Below are 17,349 nucleotides of genomic sequence, written 5' to 3' on the forward strand. Positions count from 1 at the left end.
GAAGAAGTGAACATGTTCAACCTTTTTTAAAACCAGTTGGACATGCAACCCCAATTGAACCAGTTTAAGAAAAGTTGAACTAGTTGGATATAAAAGCCAGAATTATAGTATTTTAGAGTTGAAGACCGATATGGTAACTCCTTGTAGACAAGTTGGGGAATACTTTTCCAACAAAGAATTGAGTTTGAAGACTCTATAAATAGAGATGGGTTAAGAGGGGTAAAGAGAGAGAGAAGAGAGATAATTTATAAGGGGTTTAAGTGTAGGTGATATGAAAAAAGGGGAGAGTATATGTAATTCTCGAGCGAATAGATGTAGCATCAAAAGATATGATAAGTGAGTGAGTGGGGTTTTGACATCTAGTTGTATATTATCTTCCTTGATTCATAATAGTGAAATATCTTTCTCTATAGATGTAGTCCTAGAGCTAGGTGAACCATATAAAATATTGTGTTATATGTGGATGTGTATGATTATCTCTATATATGCCTGTGTTGATGTGATGTGATGATGCTTCTGATATGTGTGATGAATCAGTGATTTAACTCTCAACAACAGTCGACCATTGAGTAGGTTGGAGAGAGTTAATATCTCTAACAATTCATTATAATCATGCACATATATTACAATAGTAGATAATTACCAATATTGGGATATGTAAACAACCTCCAACCCTAGACTTCTTTATGTACTCCGTGAGACTCTCTCTCTCTATCGGTGTTTTACTCTACCAAACCCGTAACTACCTCTCACCATCTCTCTCGTGAAGCCGATCCTCATGACTCTCAACAATTACTTAGGTGTCTATTTATAAAACCCTAAATCCAATTCCTTGTTAAATAATGATTAAAATTCTTTAGAGGCCAAGACTTGCCTAACAAGAAATTACTATAAAATATAACTTTAAAATTGAAACCTAATTATTGATAGAATTTGAGACACGAATTAATCATAGCAATCTCTACCTTGGCCCAAATTCCTTCCATCCAGTCAATCATCGCTTCCCACGACATTCAATTTGATAATTTCTATGGATTTAATCTTACATAATTTTGATCATCCCCTTGTACACTGCTCATTCAATTAAACTTCCAAGGCTCCACATTGATTACTCGAGCTCCATCTTATGTAACTCATCAAGATTTTGTCAATCTATCAATGATGTTTCCAATTTGATCGAACCCTATTGGGGTTGCTACAATTAGTACTTGCTAGTTAATCGATGCGTATGTCTACTTCGATCAAACCTTTTTCTACAATGCAATTGAATGTCTTAACCCCAAAGTTTTCAAAAAATTCAGTTTTGCCCCAAAAGTGTAGAGTAATCCCAAAGTTGACCAAAATGCCCTTATTTGAGTTGAAGCTTGTTCCATTTGAATCATTTGTATCCATTTGCATGCTCTAGGTGCCTTTGAACTTGTTTGTGGTGTAATTCTTGATTCTTGCCATGCTAGGGCACAAGTTTGATGTCTTTTGACCTTCCTCATTATGATTTTTGATCTTCTCGTGCAAATTGAGTTGACTTGCCATTCCAACCAAACTATTTGAAGTCAAATGATTCCATTGTTGCTTAATGACTCTGAAACTTGTCAAATGTGATCTCTTTTGAATAATTGTGTGCACTTTGAAATAATTGCAACTTGTTGCTTGTGTATACACCATTTTGCACACACTTATATCACATTGACAGTTTTTGAGAGTTTCTGTGCATCCTTTGATCCTATCTTCTTGAAATTGATTTCTGACTAAGTTTGAGAGTGTGCTATGGATTCTTGGAGTTTAAAATGCATGATTTGGATGATGTTTCTGTTCTTTGGCCTTAGTATCAATTCTTAAGCTTAACTTGAAATCTGAAATGCAATTTGAACCAAGTTTAGGAATATGTTTGCTTGATCTTGATATTTGTCTGTTGAATGCCATTTGCTTGATCTTATACACTTGTGATCCATTCTTATGACCGAGGTTCTTTTCAGTCCAGATTTTGATTCCACTATGATAAGTTTCTTATCTTCTCAGTATTTGACCATTCTCTACTTCATTTAAGCTTTAGAGGGGGTCACGAGCCATGAGTGATCATAGGATGTTGATTTTGTTGCATTGCAGTACAGGAGATTTCTTTTTCTGGAGTTTTTGTCGATATATGTGTATCATTTGATTTATACCATCTAGTTGCATACCATATCCAGGATTCATTCTTGAACTTAGCTGTCATAACATGCCTTGGATTGTAGTGTTTTACAACCGTGCATTTCACTTAGCCTTTATTACATGACATGCCTATTTCTTGAGTCCTAGGTTGACATTTGCCATGATTATATATGCTCCATGTTATCCTGCTTGCTCTATTTGATTTTAATTGTTCCACTTGTAGGCATTCTTGCTTAGGAATTAATATGATGTCATCCTAGGGTCTACTTGTTATGTCATTGCAACATCTACTTGAGTTTTAGGTTTGTGAATGCACGTTGTATTATTTATGCGCATCACAGCCTATGCTTGTCCTGTTGACTATTTTTTTGCTCAAAATGTTCCACATGTGACTTTTCTGCCCTCTATGCCATCATTGCATATCTAATCTATTCTGTTTAGCTGAGGCATGTAGAATGATGATATTGAAGCTTTCTTAATCACTTCTTGCACAAGCATGATCCTTCTTGTTTATTCTTTGTTTCTATCTGACTCAGGCATGCTTTGTATTTCCTTATCAGTTACTTACCTTGTCCTAAACCTGTGAACTGACTATTTCTTTTTGCTTTTACAGATGCAACGCAGGCAAAATACTCTTGTTAGGAAAAGAGTACACAGAGTGCCACAGCCTCCTCCATCTCCAGTTGCAGAGTCTTCTTCATCGTCTTCATCTTCTGCATCCGTCCATTCTGAGACAACTTCTATGGATGATATTATTCGAGAAGTTCCTGATGAGTCTTTTTTCTCGCAAGAAGCGGGAGACCGAGTACAGATTTAACCGTGATCTTTTCTCCGCGTTGGACCAGACCAAGTGGTCCTATGATGAGCTCGTGCGGAGGGGCATTGATGCTATTATAACACCAGCAGACACAGTCATCTATCTATGGTTGGTTGCACTGTTCTACCAGCACCTCCAGATGGATGAGGACAACAGACTTCTTCTACATACCACTATTGACGGTCAGGAGATCGATATTTCTCTCCCGACTATAGCTGCTGCTAGCCGATGCCCCCACTCATCCCCATTGGCTGATGATTCTCAGGATCCACTATACCCTACTGCTCCACCTTTTCCACCTGAAACGACCATGGTAGCTATACTATCTCCACATGCTGCATTCGAGGGCTATAGCTTTGTAGGCCGGGTTGAGATTGATCCTCGGTATTGGTTCTTTGATTCTGTATTGCACCTTAATGCCTTTCCATCAGGCCATAATACTCAGAGGCGATAGGGGATTTTTTAGGCTCTTTACTGTTTGAGCCAGGGCTACTGGATTTCTATACCTGCACTTATCTGGGAGCTTATCCACAAGTTCTGGAAGAATCTGCATCATACGCAGAATTCTAGAGCTGCGACTTAGCCTTTACCTTATGGCCATGTGGTTACACAACTGCTCCTAGATCAGGGTTACCAGTTTGACCCGCATGAGATTCCTGAGACTGATGCAAAGAGAGAGAAAGATGAGCTTATGATCTGCCCAGGTGGAATAAAACTTACAATTCATGTCTTAAGAACAGGAAGAACAGAGACATGAAGAGGCAGCTTAAGAGAGACAGAGCAGCAGCAGATGACACTGCAGAGGATATAGCAGATAGATCTGCCCCCAGACAGAGGCATCGCATTGCCACTTTAGGCTCTACTTCATAGTCAGATGTACCTACTACATCTCAGCAAGCTGACCCTTCACATGCCCCTCCCACCAACCCGATAGCATAGACTGACACTCGATCTCACTATACCAACACTGATTCTAGTTACAGATCTAAGGTAGCTCAGCTGGACACAGACTTTATTTCCTTCAGGGCTGATATGACCGGACGACACGAGGATGTCACGAGGCGGCATGATGACCTGGTGAGGTGACATGACGACTTGGTAGGGAGACATGATGATTTACTCAGGCGATCTGATGAGCTGAGAGCTGATGTAGCTGAGGTGAGGCGTGAGCTTGGAGCTTTGAGGACATACCTTACCATTTTCCTCACTCGCCACAGCAACCAGATGTCCGATATGCTGCAGCACATTACTGACATGATGACTCCAGATCCCACCACCTGATTCTACCATCCTCTCTCCTATTTATTATTTGTCATTGGCACTGTTATGGTTGAGATATTTTTGAACCATCTTGACACTTGCACCGGTTTTGGATATTTTTGATGTTTTGGATATTATTTATTGCACTGCATTTGCTTATACATTGATCTTGGATAGGGATTTTGTTATTCGTCTTGGATATTCTTCACTTTACACTACTATATGCCATGATTTTTGCCCAGTTCTCAGTATCCCTTCTCATTTATATCATTGATGCATGTGCTTTGACAATTGTTATATGACCATTTTCTGACAGGTTTTCAGAATCTAAATTTGGGGGTGCGCCTTCCAATGCTAAGCTTCCGTTACCGGGTCCCTTTTGCTTCACCCATTTGGTATACTCTTTCCATTATCCGTTACTTCTTTACACATTGAGAACAATGCACAGATTAAGTTTGGGGTGTGCTAGCATATTTTACATGTCACACTTACTTTCTATGCATGTGGTATGATATGATTTGAGAGTCTTGGGCTATGATTTTGATCTTTTGAGGACCATGATACTTAGAATTTAAAAATTGCTCGACTTGAGAGCCCAATACTCCTTGTATGCTCTGTGGATGCCATTTAGGAATAAATTTTCCAAAAAATTGATATCTTACTTGCATTTGTGGTCCACATCATCCTGATTTTGTGATTATTTTGAGATTCACTCTAGGGTTCTACACTAGCACAGGCGTACACTAGCATTCATTTGTGGGTTACATGCTTTATTGACTATTGATTTGATTATATCCCAATTGAGATAGTAGTGCATTGAAAACTTTCATTCTTGATAAAGGTGAATAACAAACCATTTTCATTGAGTAGCCGGGATTCTAGCCTCATCAAGCACTAAATTTCTCGCGTCAAAATGTGGAGGGCCCAAACTCTAGGTTAGTAATTAAAAAAAAAAAATTTAAATAAAAAAGTGAGGACTTCTCCCAAAAGGTGAAAAGTGGTAAATGATTAAATGAAGGTAGTTTTGATTTGTAGTCTAGTCGATTTGAGCTTGTAAGTCCTTAGCCATCCAGTTTGGGAGTCATTGACCTAATGCTCGACCTCATGAATCGCTAGAAAGCTTAATAGATCAACACATTACACCATGCTTCCATCTTTGATCCTCTAGGATAAAAAAATAATAATAAAATAATAAAAATAAAAATTCGAGCGAAAAGAATAAGTGCACCTAGATGAATAAAGCTTTAATAAAAGGTTCACTCTTTGTCTTGATGATCGGTACTAGATTTGTGTGTTAGTTTGAGGCCGGATATGATTATTTCTTTGGTTGGCTTAGATAGAAACATATTTGATACCGGTTCACTTAAAAAGGATTCTAGAGTTGTTTTGATTTGCATGATAATTGTCTTGATATGTGGAGGACCATATTTGCTCGCTTGATGTTGAGATTTTGGGAGATTGCTTGGAAACGGTTGAAAAATTGCATATTTGAGGTAGTTTTCTCCCAATGCTTATTTTGTATATTGGTGTCTCTCTTGTGAGAAAAAGCTCAATGTTTGTGGGTATCATTTCTGGAAACTCTCACGAGACTTCACTTGTCCACTAGGGGTAACCTAGGGGTTCAAAAGGCTTGTTGCATAGTTGTATAGTTGTTTATTTCTTTTTCTTTTTTTTTTTCTTTTTTTTTTTTATAGTTCATTGCTAGAGACTAGCAATATCTAAGTTTGGGGGTGTGATAAGTGCTCAAATGTGACGCATTTTAGCACCTAAGTTAGGGTATTTTAGCCCATTTATCTATCTTACTTTCATGTCTTAAATACTTATTTGTGTTTTTGCCTATTTCAGGTCAATAAAGTTCAAACAGACTAACAAGAGCCATTTAGCTCAATTTTGGAGCTAAGGAGCAAAGTTGGAAAGAAGCCAAGAAAATGCACCAAAGGAGCTTCGATCGATCGAAGGGAATCCCGATCAATTGAAGAAGTTTACAATCGATTCAATGAGGCGGTGCCAGCTCAGCAAAGTGGATAAGGCCCAGACGATATTTTTGATGCCACGTCAGCTCCGATTGATCGAAGCTAAGTGTTGAATCGATTGAAGTTCTTCGATCGATCGAAAATGCTACTGGCAGTGAGCTGTCTAATTCCTGAGCGCGTCGATTTCTACCTAACTTGTGTAGCTGCGAATTTCCTCCAATCATAGGCTATTTTTCTGACTTGGTGCCTACTTAAAGTAAGATGTAATTGATTCATTGAACCATTATTGAAAAATATCATCATAGAGATATTACTAATTATAGAAATATTATTCCTCTCTAGAACTAGGGTTTTGGGAAGAAAGTAAGGATGAAGATGATGATGCCAACCTCCAAGCTAGCCCTTGAGGGCTCCATGACCACTACAATGAGTGGCTAAATCCTTCTCTTAGGGCTAGAGATAGCCTCTAGGCTTGCTTGATGTTCCATACTAATGAATGCAAATAATGCATGTCTCTAGATATTTGTGTGTGCACTAATTGTGGTTTAATTAAATAGTTAATGGTCTTATTTGATAGTTTGTGCTACTCACTAGAATGATTAGACAATCTATGCTTATTTGCCATCCATACTTAGTTTTCTATTAGTAGCACACACACACAAGTTACAACTTAAATTTCCCCATTAATTTACAATTGCTAGTATTTGGTAAAGTGAAGCTTAGTGGTGAACTCTAAGCCCCAAGGCCTTTTCTCATATAACTTTCTCTAATTTCTAGATTGTTATCTACTTGCATTATTTTAATTGAATCTTAGCTTAATTAATTAATCAAACCATCTTTTGATCATTCGACCTACTAATCCAAAATTGATTTCCAAGCTTAAATACACTCCATTTTCCCTTGCAACGATCCCTACTCACTCTAGCTACATTAATAGTTAGTAGTGGTAATGACAATCTATAAATTTAAACTTTACCACACTACATACTTTATCTTGCATTTGGGTATATTGACGAAAGCACACCAATAACATCTATTGAAATAATAAATATCTACCAAGTCTGAGAAATAAAAGAATATCTGAGATAATTTCCTACTTCGATGATATGGAAGAGTGAAGATGGATGATCTCTAATCTGCACGAACAATTCTAAGACTGGTACTACCAAGGACCTAAAAAATAAATAGTGGGTCAGACCCACAAACAAGTTCCCTCTACTATGACCCGATTAGAGAACCGACAATCAATACATCTCTAGCCAAACTCATGCTATATCTACATAGTCGATACATACATATATACACACTAAGACTCTCAATGAATAATAGGGCAGTCTCAATTGTGTAGTACTCTTGGAAAAATTGCATACGAGGTGGTCCAAAGTCCCCTTATACCAGAGTACACACATCTCCTATTCTAGCTACTCATCTGAACTAGCAATATACGCCTCAATCCTAACCATTGATCATGAGATCTCAAGCTCGTATCATGGCTCAGATATATATATATATATATATATATATATATACATACATACACACACACACACATCATCAATAAATAAATAAAGCCATATCTAACAATGGCACAAGTAGAGTGTCTCGACTTATTAGCCAGCCCACCTACACATCAATCCAATAAGACCATATTTAACAATTATGTAAAATATCAAGGAGTCTAACTTATTAGCTATTTCAATGATCACATTACATACATGAATAAATCTCATCATTGCCATATAAAACAATAGCACAACAATTATAAATCATGATAATTCGAATCTAGAATAATAAATATAATATAAGCATGATTAAAAAAGCATAATACCATTTATTCATAACTAATAATGGTAAAACAAATAATTACAGCGTGTATCATGCTCATAATTCATAAGTATATCAACAACAATTATTATAATAATTAATCCAACAATTACATTAAATTACATAAATTAAATATCACGGGTAATTTACACAGACCTACCCTATGGTTTGCCATAATTACAGGCAGCACCCTTCCTGTTCCAAAAATTACTCGGACCTCCCCTACCTTCCTTCTGTTAGAATCAATGGCAGTCAACGACAGAAAATGATGACATCAGCTACTATTTTCATGAAATGCCGAAAATACCCTTGCATATATTATATATACTTGATATTATATATTAGATGCTGATGTCATGTACTAATTAACTGAAATTCCCAAAATACCCTCATCTTCTCCATTACGTGTCTGTACCTCTGTGCTTTGATTTCTGTAAGTTGTATTCCTCATTCCTCATTATAAGCTTGTGTGTGTGTGTGTGTGTGTGTGTATAAATTATGTATAACACCACCAGAGAATGCCTGCCATTAGATTGAAACCAATGAAATCCACTCATGCTCTGTGCTTTCGAATTGGGTCTCTAAAATTGTTGCTCGATCTCACCGGATTGAAACGTGCCCAAATTGAAACTTGTGAAGCTCTTCACCGAACTGCAATTCTTTGTTGCTGCAGTACTTTTCTGATCACTTGCTGAACTGAAAACAACTTTAGTCTTCTCATTTTAACCCAACGTTGTCTCACGATGAAGTTATTATTGTTAGGATATGTGTGCCCTAGCATAGCAAATTCTAATTTTGGATTGTAAAAGTCATGGTTTCTTGTCTGGATATTATTATTAAAGCATTATACAATTGGTGAATGGAATGTATTATTTTTCGATTCTTTATGGAATTGATGGTGTCCGCTTGATTACAAAATATATTTATATATGTATGTAATGGCAATTAATACTATGATATAAATTAGTAATCATAAATGGTTTAAAGTCGGTAATTATGGATGGACATTTAATTAGTTAAGACTTAAACCGAGTCCACGATAGATTGAGATATATTGCGAGAGCTGTCGTATGCAATTGCTCTCTATCACAGTCATGGCTTTTGACTCTCAAGCATGAGAGAAGTATAGACTCTTTTATTAATTAATAATTACTTTGATTTGCTCGGCGGATACCTCGGGATCCTTAGATCGACACTTTGGGTAGTTATGTAATTAATAATTAGAGGTCTATATTCTCAATATTTGCATCAGTGCTATTTGTATTTATTTTGTTATGATTATGGTTGATCACAAATTAAATTCGAAGGCCTTCGTATGTTTTAGACAAATGTTTTATATATATATTTATTTAATAAATTATTATTATTTTTTGTCAAATAAATATTTTATTGTGATCGAGCCGGAAATAATCAAAGGTAACAAAATAATTATATTAATTATGTTGTCGGATTGATGGCTTTAATTATCCGATAAATAATTAAGCATAGAGGGGTCAAAGTGCAACATTGACTTAGAGGTTATTTACTATTTAATTGGAGTGCAATTAATTTCTTTTAGTGGAGTAGAAATTAATTTATGAATTAATTGAATTGGGTCCATGGTTTAATGGACCGGACCAATTATTAATTTATAAGAGCCAAGAAAATAGTAAGCCCAAAAGGATTCTCACCAATAGCCCAAGTTGATATTGGAGTCATGTTAGGATTGAGAAAGTTGAATTAGAGATGGAGAATGATTTATTGTTTCCTTATTCTTATTTTATTTTGCCTATATATACATGAGTTCATGTATATTTTAGGTGTGACTTGGAGAATAAGAAAAAGGAATACACTTTCTCTCTCTAGATTTTAGGGTTTTGTTTCTCTTCTAAAGGAGGCTACCACCAGCCTAGATTCCAAGGTCATTCATCAAGGCATATTGGTGATTCCTAAAGGGAAGATAATAATCAAAAGAAGGAGAAAGGATCTTGTTAAAGGGATCTACAATAAGTGAGAACATTCACTTTAGAGGAAAGTTCAAAAGGTTTACTCAGACCTTTGATGTGAGTATTCAATCTGTTTATTGAATTATGCATCATCTTTTATTTATCTTTGCATAAAACTTGTCTCCATGTAATGAATCAAGATCTATGATTGCAAATCCCTCAAAAAGTTTTAAAATTTTGCACGTTTCCCAACAGTGGTATCAGAGCACATGGTTTGATTCATTACTAGAGAACATGTGTTTATAAAAGTCATATTCATGGATCCAAATTATATATACATATATAAAATTATTGATATATGTTGATGTATGATTTATTATGTTGATATATATTAATACATGTTGATGTATGTATAATTGTGAATGGATGATGATGTGTGTTTGGGCCATGGATGAAGCTTATAGGTATATAGAATGTAATTTTATTTTTGGATGAATGTAATTAAGGCTTTGTTTTAGCCGTTTGAAAATTCAATGATGTAAATTAATTTTTTCCATTGTATTTCAAATTGTAAGTATTAATTAAAGCCATGTAATATTCATCAAAGGATGCTATGAAGCTTCAAGAGGGTCCGAAAGGGTTAAATTATGCTTCAGTAATTTTCTGGAATTTTTTCGAATATTTCGGGAATTTTTTGAGGCTTAATTTAATTTTCTGGGATTTTTCCGGATTTTTTGGAATTTTTTTGGCGTTTTTCCGGTGGCCGGAGCTTCGCCGGCGGCGAGAAGAGGCGTCGGAGGTGGCCCGGATCAGGTGTGGCAGTGGCTTGGTGAGCCTGGCGCGTGTTCCACACGCGCCAGGAGTGGGCTGGTCAATGACAAGCTGGCGCGTGGATCTCACGCGCCAGCCAAGGAGTTGGTACACTCCACGCGCGGGAAGGCGCGTGGAGGCGCGTCCCACGCGCCCCAGGCGCGTGGGAGCGCGTGAGGGTGCATTCCACGATCCCCAAGCGCGTGCCAGCGCGTGGGGGCGCGTGAGAGCGCGTGCAGCTTGCCCTAGGCGCGTGCCAGCGCGTGTGGGGTCCTCCGGGCTCGTTCCAAGCGGCGTTTTGCTTCTCCTGACGCGTACAAGCTTCCGATGGGTGTTTACAGATAGTTGAAGGATGCCCGTACAGCAAGAATAGTTTTTAAATGTTAAAAGCTGAATCCATTGGCCATTTATATTGCTTCTGTCTATTATTTGATGCATGGAATAATTTAATAGTTGTTATAATTGTTCATGCATTGGATCCATGATTTTTAATTAAATGGCTTGATTTATATTAATTAAATTATGAAGATAAATTGGATTAGATTGCTAATTAATTTGAGGGCATTTATTGAGAAACAGAAAAATTATTTTTAAAAATTATTTTTTTGCCTCAAATTAAAGATTAGTGAATCATTTAAAATCCATATATTTTCTAAATTTAATTGGATTAAAATCAAGGCGTTTTGCATGCATTAAATCATGAATTAAAAACCCTAGTTTTATATTATTAAAAATTGAGTGGGAGCGGGGATTTTTATATATTACCCCATGGCCTTCGTAATTATAACCATTATGATTAGATCTTTAAAAATAAGGCTCCACGCATGATTTAAAGAGTCTAGATTACAAGAATGGTTGTCTCACGAAAATATATTTATTAAATAACCATTATAGTTAGATCTTTAAAAATAAGGCCCTACGCATGATTTAAAGAGTCTAAGCTATTAATGGCAATATATTTAATATTTGTGTTTCCGTTGGGGCATTAATTATGTTATACACTCAATCTAAAATCAATAGTATTAGCTCCCCAACGGAGTGGTCTATACTAGGTGATTTTAGAAAGGCTAAATCTAATCGGGAATTATTTCATATTTAGATAAGGCATTGTCTAAAGAGATATGGAAATAATGAGTTATTCTCGTCAATAAGCAATAATGAATTCCGCCAACCGGATAAGTTATTGGCATATTGATTGTCCGATTTTTCATGCAATGTGGTTAAGGGACCCACAATTAATTAATTGTTTTATACTTGCATGATTATTATTATTCACTTTATTTATTGTATGAATGCTTTTATTTTCAGATTTATCATGACTAGTCCATTCAGTCCACTTGCAAACATACTAAAAGAAAATCGATTAACTGGACCTAATTATATCGATTGGAAAAGGCAACTAGATATTGTACTCACATATGAGGGGTTGAATTATGTGCTTACTACTCTTAGACCTTCTCCACCTTTGCCTGAGGATCCTCCTGAGGAGCATGAAGTATTTAAGAAATGGAATAAAGCAGATGAGATGACTAGGTGCTACATTCTTGCTTCACTCTCGAATGTACTCCAAAGTCAACATCTTCAATATCTCACTTTTGCAGACATTATGCTTAACCTTAAGGAAATGTTTGGGCAAATTGGTAAGAGCGCACGCCAAAATGCTATGACAAATTTGATGACCATTAAGATGGTCCAAGGTACTTCAGTTCGGGAACATGCTTTAAAAATGATTGGTTTTTTAAATGAACTGGAGATCCTTGGATGCAACTTGGATGGTGAACTTTAGGTTGACATGATTATCGCTTCATTGCCAGACTCATTTAACTCTTTTAGGGTTAATTATTACATGAATAAGCTTGAGTACACACTCGCTGAACTATTGAATGAGTTGGTAACCTTTGAAGGGATAAACAAAAGCAAGGGTGCATCTATCAACTACACTCAGTCTGCTGGACCATCTACTTCTAGGCCCAAGAGGAGGGGCAAGAAAAAGAAGAAGGATGGTGCCAAAACTGTGGTTGTGCCAAACAAAGTAATCCAAAAGGATAAGGGAAAGAAGAAAGTGCGGGTTGAAGGCGAAGGAAACTGCTTCCATTGCGGTCAACCGGGTCACTGGAAACCTAACTGCCCAATACTTCGCACACAAGGCAAAGGAAAAGGTATCTTCATTGTTGAGGCATGTAATGTGGTTGAATCTATAGATTCCTGGTGCATAGATTCTGGAGCCACTAATCATGTTTGCAATTCATTGCAGGGATTCCAGGAGTCCAGAAGCCTCAATGAAGGAGAGATATACTTGCATATGGGATCTAATGCCAAGGTGGAAGCTAAAGCAGTGGGAGTGGTTCATATGCAGTTTGATAGTGGGAGGAGTCTTATTTTAGAAGATTGTCTTTATGCGCCAAATGTTAGGCACAATTTAATTTCAGTTTCTTCGTTGGTTTGCAAAAATTATATTTTTACTTTTGGAAAAAATGTTTTAATTAAATTAAATGGTTGTGTTATAACTTCTGGTGCATTGAAAGATAATCTATATGTTTTAACTCCTAGCTCATATCAAACGCAAAATTATGAATTAAATGCAACTTCATCTAGATTGAATGTTAAAAGAAAAGCAGTTTCTCCAAACTCATTGTATCATTGGCATCTACGATTGGGTCACATCAATCAAAATAGGATTCAAAGGTTGGTTAAAGAAGGTTTATTACCTGGTGAGGTAGAGGAGCCTATGCCAACTTGTGAATCCTGTATTGAAGGAAAGATGACTCGAAGGGCTTACTCAGCCAAAGGAGATAGAGCCAAAGAACAATTAGAGTTGGTGCACACAGACGTGTGTGGTCCCATGAACACCCAAGCGAGAGGAGGGTTTGAGTACTTCATCACTTTCATTGATGATTATTCACGTTTTGGATATATTTACCTAATGCGACACAAGTCAGAAGCTTATGGAAAATTCCGTGAGTTTCAGGCGGAAGCGGAGCGTAAATTAGGTAAACTTATCAAAACACTTCGATCTGATCGAGGAGGTGAATACCTCTTAGGGGAGTTCAAGGATCATATGGTCAATGAGGGTATTGTGCGCCAGTTATCCGCACCTGACTGCCCTCAACAGAATGGAGTGGCAGAAAGGAGAAACAGAACTTTACTTAACATGGTTAGATCTATGATGAGTTTTGCTACATTACCTCTATCATTTTGGGGATTAGCCTTAGAATCAGCGATGTATATTTTGAACTGTGTTCCATCCAAGGCTGTTTCAGGAACGCCATATGAGCTGTGGTTTGGACGTAAACCTAGTTTAAATCACATGCATATATGGGGGTGTCCAGCACACGTGCGAAAGAAACAGGCAGACAAGTTGGAAGCAAGATCAGATGCATGCTTATTTGTTGGCTATCCTAAGGGCACTAGAGGTGGATTATTTTATGATCCCAGGGACAATAAGGTTATTGTCAGCACTCATGCTATTTACCTGGAGGAGGATTATATTATGAATCACAAACCTAGTAGCCAGATAGTGTTAGAGGAGATGGTTGGCACGTCAGAGATACCCCCAGTGGACACACCTAATATAAACACTGAGAATGATGAGACACAAGAAGTCCCTGTTGAATTACCATCATCTAGTACATCGATTCCTGCACCGGTCCTTCGGCGTAGTGGGAGGACTATCATCCAACCCGAAAAACTCACACTTTTGGGTGAGGTCTATGAGGCCGTCCTCGATAAGCATGAGTCGGACCCAGTAAGCTATGCGGAAGCGTTGACCGATATAGATGCGAATCGTTGGAAAGATGCCATGAAATCAGAGTTGGAATCGATGTATTCTAACAAAGTCTGGGATGTTGTAGAACTTCCTAGTGGGGTTCAGCCCATTGGTTGTAAGTGGATCTACAAACGAAAGAGAGGAATGGATGGGAATGTTGAGACATTCAAAGCTAGACTGGTTGCCAAAGGCTTCACTCAACGTGAAGGTATTGATTATGAGGATACATTCTCACCAGTTGCAATGCTTAAATCTATTCGCATTCTTTTGGCCATTAGTGCTTATTATGACTATGAAATATGGCAGATGGATGTTAAGACGGCATTTTTAAATGGCCATCTTGAACAAGACATCTACATGAGGCAACCAGATGGTTTCGTGGTTAAAGGTCGTGAGGACTGTGTATGTAAGTTGAATAGGTCTATTTATGGACTTAAGCAAGCTTCACGCACATGGAACATTTGTTTTGATCAGGCAGTCAAATTATTTGGCTTTGAACAAAACGTGTTTGAACCTTGCGTTTACAAGAAAAAACAGGGTAATGTCATCATGATTCTCGTTTTATATGTTGATGACATCTTGCTCATTGGTAATGATGTAGAAGCATTGTCATCAGTTAAAAGGTGGTTGTTCAATAAATTTGAGATGAAAGATCTTGGAGAAGCAAGCTATATTCTTGGGATCAAGCTTATGCGAGATCGGGTTAAAAAGAAAATAGGCTTGTCTCAAGAGTCTTACATTGACAAAGTTCTGATCAGGTTTGGAATGGAAAACTCTAAGAAAGGGTTTTTGCCATTTAGACATGGGTTGGCTCTTTCTAATGACCAGTCTCCCAAGACTGATAAGGAAATTGAGCAAATGAGGCGGATACCATACGCTTCGGCAGTTGGTAGTCTCATGTATGCCATGGTCTGTACCAGACCGGACATCTGCTACTCGGTAGGGATTGTCAGTAGATATCAGTCCAATCCTGGACTTGATCATTGGTCAGCTGTGAAGAATATCTTAAAATACCTTAGAAGAACAAAGAATCTAATGCTCATTTATGGAGGTGATGATCTGGTTCCAGTCGGATATACGGATTCTGATTTTCAATCAGATACAGATGCCAAGAGATCTACATCTGGATATGTGTTTAAGTTCAATGGAGGGGCAGTTAGTTGGAAGAGTGTCAAGCAGGGTTGTACTGCTGACTCAACCATGGAAGCAGAATACATTGCAGCCTCTGAGGCAGCAAAAGAAGCTGTTTGGTTGAGAAACTTTCTAATTGAACTGGAGGTTGTGGAGCATATAGATCGGCCTATGACGCTTCATTGTGATAATAGTGCAGCTATAGCCCAAACCAAGGACCCAAAATTTCATAAAGGAACAAGACACATTCAGAGGAAACATCATGTGGTCCGTGATATAGTAAAGCGAGGAGATATACTTGTGGCCAAGATTGCATCGGAACATAACCTTGCTGATCCATTCACAAAGGCTTTACCGATCAAGATGTTTGATCGTCATATGGAGAACATGGGAGTTAGATGTGATTTGAATTGGCTATAAGTGCAAGTGGGAGCTGTTAGGATATGTGTGCCCTAGCATAGCAAATTCTAATTTTGGATTGTAAAAGTCATGGTTTCTTGTCTGGATATTATTATTAAAGCATTATACAATTGGTGAATGGAATGTATTATTTTTCGATTCTTTATGGAATTGATGGTGTCCGCTTGATTACAAAATATATTTATATATGTATGTAATGGCAATTAATACTATGATATAAATTAGTAATCATAAATGGTTTAAAGTCGGTAATTATGGATGGACATTTAATTAGTTAAGACTTAAACCGAGTCCACGATAGATTGAGATATATTGCGAGAGCTGTCGTATGCAATTGCTCTCTATCACAGTCATGGCTTTTGACTCTCAAGCATGAGAGAAGTATAGACTCTTTTATTAATTAATAATTACTTTGATTTGCTCGGCGGATACCTCGGGATCCTTAGATTGACACTTTGGGTAGTTATGTAATTAATAATTAGAGGTCTATATTCTCAATATTTGCATCAGTGCTATTTGTATTTATTTTGTTATGATTATGGTTGATCACAAATTAAATTCGAAGGCCTTCGTATGTTTTAGACAAATGTTTTATATATATATTTATTTAATAAATTATTATTATTTTTTGTCAAATAAATATTTTATTGTGATCGAGCCGGAAATAATCAAAGGTAACAAAATAATTATATTAATTATGTTGTCGGATTGATGGCTTTAATTATCCGATAAATAATTAAGCATAGAGGGGTCAAAGTGCAACATTGACTTAGAGGTTATTTACTATTTAATTGGAGTGCAATTAATTTCTTTTAGTGGAGTAGAAATTAATTTATGAATTAATTGAATTGGGTCCATGGTTTAATGGACCGGACCAATTATTAATTTATAAGAGCCAAGAAAATAGTAAGCCCAAAAGGATTCTCACCAATAGCCCAAGTTGATATTGGAGTCATGTTAGGATTGAGAAAGTTGAATTAGAGATGGAGAATGATTTATTGTTTCCTTATTCTTATTTTATTTTGCCTATATATACATGAGTTCATGTATATTTTAGGTGTGACTTGGAGAATAAGAAAAAGGAATACACTTTCTCTCTCTAGATTTTAGGGTTTTGTTTCTCTTCTAAAGGAGGCTACCACCAGCCTAGATTCCAAGGTCATTCATCAAGGCATATTGGTGATTCCTAAAGGGAAGATAATAATCAAAAAAAGGAGAAAGGATCTTGCTAAAGGGATCTACAATAAGTGAGAACATTCACTTTAGAGGAAAGTT

The sequence above is a fragment of the Cornus florida genome, unplaced genomic scaffold (assembly GCF_030987335.1).
Source record: "Cornus florida cultivar Cherokee Brave unplaced genomic scaffold, ASM3098733v1 CherokeeBrave_3.0.0_Hap2_Chr01, whole genome shotgun sequence".
Taxonomy (NCBI): Eukaryota; Viridiplantae; Streptophyta; class Magnoliopsida; order Cornales; family Cornaceae; genus Cornus; species Cornus florida.